The 5,744-nt window shown below is 41.6% G+C and overlaps 1 long non-coding RNA gene across 1 annotated transcript; it reads right to left on the bottom strand.

Annotated features, from left to right (window-relative positions):
- Positions 1 to 2,711: 2,711 nt before the first annotated feature.
- On the bottom strand, positions 2,712 to 5,405 carry LOC123377667. The gene is made up of 3 exons (XR_006582265.1): positions 5,309 to 5,405; positions 4,198 to 4,358; positions 2,712 to 3,067 (listed from the first exon to the last, which is right to left on the bottom strand). It is a non-coding gene; the product is annotated as an uncharacterized LOC123377667 (long non-coding RNA).
- Between the last annotated feature and the right edge of the window lie 339 nt (positions 5,406 to 5,744).

The raw sequence follows: 5,744 nt of genomic DNA, 5'->3' as shown, positions 1-5,744 counted from the left end.
TAACACAGTACGACTCTTTATAGGTCCAGACTATAAGTAGGAACATATGATAAGTTCCCTGCATCAGATCTGGAAATTGTTGTAGCAATTATTTTGTCTTCAGCACCAGAGGGGTCCACCCAGCAGTAGGCCCTGAAATGATCATTTTAATTGAAAAGTCTTTTAAAATACATTTCACAGTCCATACTTGCTAAGAAGCACATCTCAGCATGTGAACTGTCAGATTGCTGTGCTGAGCACTATGTGGGCAGAATACTTTAAAGACACCTCACTGCTAATGGGACAAAGCTGTATTTTTTTTTTAAAAGAGTATGCATGATGCACACAGCTGCAGCACTAAAATGTTTCCAACCCTTTTTTCCCCTCTAATTTCTTTCTACTCCTAAAGGCTGGTCCCCCCTGCAAAGCACAATAAACAGGCCTAACTTAAGGGGAAAGCGTGGCTTGTAGTAGTGGAGTGGGAAAGGAAGAATCTTCCAGCCCAGTGGTAGAGTTTCAGACATCTACCACTGTGGTCCTGGCGCATATGTGGAGCTTTGGACTGTAATCCATATACATTTCACAGACTTCACTGACCACATCTTGATCAGTCTGTATGACCATGGTAGGAAGGGAAACAACTGGACTGTTTCAAATGTTGTTATACAAGTGCCCCAGTTGAGCAGATAAGCGATACAAAGACATGTGCCTCATTGCCAACAACAGTCTGTATAGCCTGGTCTAGGGCAGTCCTCAGGGGCTAAATCCCCAAGACTTCTGTTTTCCTCCTTATATAGGTGCCTGTTGAATGACTAGGTTAAGTTGTTGCCTGAGAACTGAGGGAGTTTCAGTTATTAGTAGCCCTTGGTAAACCACACCAATTTCCCAGGTGCATGTATTTGGCTATGATCACACAGACCTTAAAAGGGGCCCTGGGGAAGGCAAAGAGGAAGAAACTCAGGCAGCCTCTTAAAGCATTCAGCCACCTTGCCACCAGGATTCAGGTTTCCCCAGCACATCCTGCCCCTCTCAAGGCAGAACCATGCTGGTTTCACGTCTTGCCCATCCAGAGGGTTTGGGAGAGTCACATTTGGCCCTAGGTAAATAGAATTGCTTAGTTAACAGACAATGACAGGTTCTCGCATTCAGCTAAGGGCTGTTTTATCCCATTCTCAGCCCCACCTGGTTTTCAGAAAAGTTACAGCTCTTGCAAATATAGACACTTCTAGGGCCTGATTTGCAGCATTGAGGCTGGTCAGCGAAACCTTTGCCATTAGTTACAATGAGTACCAATATTAACCCTTACAGTTCTCAAGAATATTTGCAATAAACCTAAGACCAGGTGAAAAGTTAGGTGGGATCAGGCTCAGCTGAAACTCCAAGACTCAGACCAGGATCCTAGAAAGATTAAATAGAAATATTTATGGTCATGTGTTGAAATCACATGACGTTTGTGGGTTCATGTGACAGACAAGAAACTTAATGGTTTCCACTGAGCATCAAATAAGATTTTTCATGAAGTTGGAGGATGCTCAAATTCAGCATGAAACTAGAAGACAAACACTCACTCAGATTGAAAATGTTCTGCAAGCCCCTGAAAAGCAGGACTACCCAGGTTGGCACTACACAATCTCTATGTAGGTGGGAATGAGTAACCGTAAAACCAAGATTAAGTAGTTGAGAAAATACCAAGTACAGCTACTGAATAATAGATAGCCTTAAAGAGATGCCAAATTTTCAAACTTTGAACCGCTACATTCTATTTAATAATAATTCTGCTTGTGTGTATGCATGTCTCGTCATCTCATTTTTATTATTAAAGACAGCATATGCAGGAAAGCAGCATCTTTGTTTCTTAAAAGTTTCTCTATTTCTGCTGTTCCTTCCCCCATCTGAGTTTGCAATACTGTGTTTGTGACAGAATTGTTTGAGGCAAATAAGATTTGTGTGACTCAAGGGGAGAAATATCATGCAGATGAACTCTTAAGAAACAGATATCCTGTTTCCATCCAAATGTTCCTAGTAATAAATAACAAAGAAAGGATAATACATCATTTTCCAGACATCATTTAAGTGTTATCAAACTCTCATGATTTTAATCACAAGTCTCATGACATCTGACATTTTTCTGAAGCCGCAGCTCCTGAAGTCAAATGGCTATTTGAGAATCACAGCCTTCATTTAAAAATAAAAATAATAATAATAATAAAAAAAAAGTTTCTACCACCCCACCCCCCATAATAGTGGAGAAAAGCTTGTGTGTGTGAACACTAAATACTCTAAAGCCGGAGGGAAAATATAAAGAGAACCCCACATTTTAAAAGTCTCATGATTTTTAAGACAGCCTCATGAGTTTTGTGGGCCTGAATCAGGCTTTTTAAATGTTTGGGACAATAATGAACTTTGCACCTAAGAATTCTAATGCAGACCTGTTCCAACAAAACTGAAAATAATACAGTTACAGTTATACATGCTTGGTATAGCTGATGACCATGCCTTAGAAGATTCAGAGTTTCATTCAGTTTCAGAAGTTCTAATACTTTGATCATTGCAGATGTCATAGGTGTCAGAAGTTCCCCAAAAGTGGGTTCATGAGGCAATTTCCTTAACTTGCCAAAAACAACAGCTTGCCATAAAAGACAAACAAAACAAGACTCCATGCACAGTCACGTATCAGTTATTTTTAGCCTAATGTTCATGGGAACATTAAGAAAATCTCATTTTTTCCTTCACCAAATAAGCTGCCATCCAGTAATATACACAAAGAAATTTACATCCACAGAAATGTAAGATGGAACATGACAATATTCACTGTTACCAAAGTTTGTGATTCTAAACACGCAAATCAGGAACAGTCCTCTTAGAAACAGTCTCTTGAGATCCCTATTGACAGTAAGCAAACAGTTCCTAATGGGCATGTATCGAAATAGGATCATATATTTAAATATATCTTACCAAGCCATGACAAAGTACTGTCCCACAAACTGTATGTTCCAGCAGTGCTCGGCCCATCTCATATGCTGCATGTGAATGCTGACCTCTAGCCTTTCCACTCCAGTACAAGTAGCCTTGTCAATAAGGAACAGTGCTGCCAAGGAAAGGATGAAATGGTGTATATTCACAGGGCAGGTTACTTGAGAAATATTCAGGAAAACTTATAATATAAATAGATTGGTGGTAAAAACACACACACACTCTATAGGCAGAGCTGTTAGTGCCACTTGCAGTTAAGTTTGCCTGATACTTCCCATTATGAGACCCAGTTTAAGTTGCTTATAACTTTATTACACTTAAACCATCTGGGCTGCAATTTCCCATGCTAGGCAACGCTTCAGGCTGATTTTTTAAAAAAAAAATTCTCGTTTAGCAAGTTCAAGCAAAAACAGTTCAACCATTTCTGGAAACGAGATTAGAGGGAAAATATGTTCTGCCTGTAATCTCATTTTGACCATATGCATCCCAAATTTCCAGTAGGTTCATGTTTTCCTATTAGTATTCACCTTGTCAAATATGGCTGCCATTCATGCTCTTCAGTGAGCACATTATGCATTCCAACTATAACCAAGCTTCTCCTACAGAAGGAAACTTTTTCCTACTGACCATAGAAATATCTATCCTTCAGCACACAGAGCTCTGTAATTATTGATTTTAAATTGGGTTTGGTGGAGCACCTAACCTTGTTTTTTGCTAATCTACAAGGCCCTGCATAACCAGTAGCTTCCCTTTCCTCTCTGCTCTAGCCCCCTTTCAGTCCCCTGCCCAAGCAGCACAGAAACCAGCTATTGCAGAGCACCATACCAGGAATCACTCCATTCATGTCCTTCACTCATCTCAGTGGGCTAGATTCACAAAGGAACTCAGGTGCGGTGACACTGAGAATTGCCACACCTAACTTTGCCTAGAAAATCGCTGGGATTCACAATGCCTGAGTTCAGTGCCTAAGCTCTCTATACAATGAATACGGAGAGATAGCTGCTTCAGAATGAGGCTTACTGGGCACTCCCCACCTAAACTAGCCAGTAGGAAATGCCAAGCCCAGGGGTGTGTGCTAATCCCCACCTCTTTCTGAGATAGGCACCTAAGTCTAGGCAAGAGAGAAGTGCCTCCTTCTGTTTGCAATTCTCACCTGCAAAATTCTCTCTTGGCATCAGGGTGCCTGTGCCATTTTAGCAAGAGGGGGTGAGTTCTAACTTTTAGCCCAGTGGATTAGGTACTCACCTGGGATGTGAGACAAATCCCAATTGAAGTGCCACCTCTGCCTATGGGGAAGAAGGGATTTGAAGAGGCATCTACTAGCTGTCAGGTGAGGGCCCTGACCACTTGACTATGGAATATTCTGACACAAAGCTCCTTCAGTTTCTCCTCTTGAAGCTGTTCCACTGTGGATGAATAATTTTAAGAATTAATTTCCTTAGTCTCTCACCTCCCAGGTGAGTGCTCTAACCACCAACCTATAGAGTCATTATCATACTTGTGTGCAGTCTCTCATATCCAATGATTCCTTCTTTTTTTTTTTTTTAATTCAACAGCAGAAGCTGAGGGAGCCTCACATCAGAGTATCCTAAAGCCCAGTGGTCATGGCCCTCACCTGAGAGGAGGCACAGCCTTGTTCAAATCCCTTTTCTCCTTTATGCGGGTGGGGGGGGTGGAGGAGAGCAGGAGGAGTGTCTTGAAGCAGAGGTCTCCCAAATTCTTCATGAGTACTCTACCCTGAGCTAAAAAAGTTATAAGGGACATCCTCCTCCCCCCACAGTGGTTTTGCATAAGCTCACCTGTAAAGGGTTGATCCAGTGGGAGAGCTCTGAGCAGGTGAGTTAGGAGGATGAACGCCTACCTTCCCCAGGTTCGTGCATCCCTCTGGGGCTGGCATCAATCCGGATGCCTGGTGTGGGGCACTGGAGCATGCATGCTCAGAGGCAGAAACACAGGCACCTATGGAATTTTTACTGCAAACATTTAGGCACCAAGTGAGCTTAGGCACCTATAAGGTAGCAGCTGAGCAAGGGTTTTGTGAATCCTAGTGGGGTCTGGCTCTGGAAGATAGACACCTAAATTATTTTGTGAATCTAGCCCAATGCCTTTTTCCAACATGGCTTTGGGATTCCCTACCTGACCTTGTATACTGTGCCTCTCTACCCGTGCCACCTTTAAGGTAGCTCTCTTCCAAAATGCTTATTAAACAGACACCCACTGCAGCGGGAGGCATCAACTGTTTGAAAGTTCAAAATACAAAGCATGACAAATTAAAAATATCTAAGTAAAGTGTAATCACGTCACTTCCAAAGAAAAAAGCAGCATGAAACTTTTTTTTAAAAAGTATGTGACTCACATGATTCATTCTCAGCTTTACTGCTTGGTCACCGCTTGTCACCTTCTCCCATTCAACTTTGCCTTGTGGTTTTGTCTGGTTTTTGAATTGTTCTAGATAATGGGACAAAGACCATGGATGTAAAACCTGAGTACTTTATTAGCAATAGACAAATAATATGTAACAACTTCACTATGTGCTCAGAATTCCTTTGGAAGCTCTCTGTTTACATTAGTAGCAGTGCCTCTTGCTTTCTCTGAACTAGTAAATCAAACCCCCCTACCCCCTGCAGCAGGCCAATTTAAACCCCCGGGAACTTTCTCTCTCTAATGACTCGCATGGTACAGTTACAAAACACCTACTGCTTTTAAGAAACAGTCTTTTTTCATTAACCCATAATATTCCTCTTTTCCTAATGACAGAGGACATATTTACCTTCTTTAATTTACACTGGTGT

The sequence above is a fragment of the Mauremys mutica genome, chromosome 9 (genome assembly GCF_020497125.1).
Source record: "Mauremys mutica isolate MM-2020 ecotype Southern chromosome 9, ASM2049712v1, whole genome shotgun sequence".
Lineage (NCBI taxonomy): Eukaryota > Metazoa > Chordata > Testudines > Geoemydidae > Mauremys > Mauremys mutica.
This window is presented reverse-complemented; position numbering and strand designations above follow the sequence as displayed.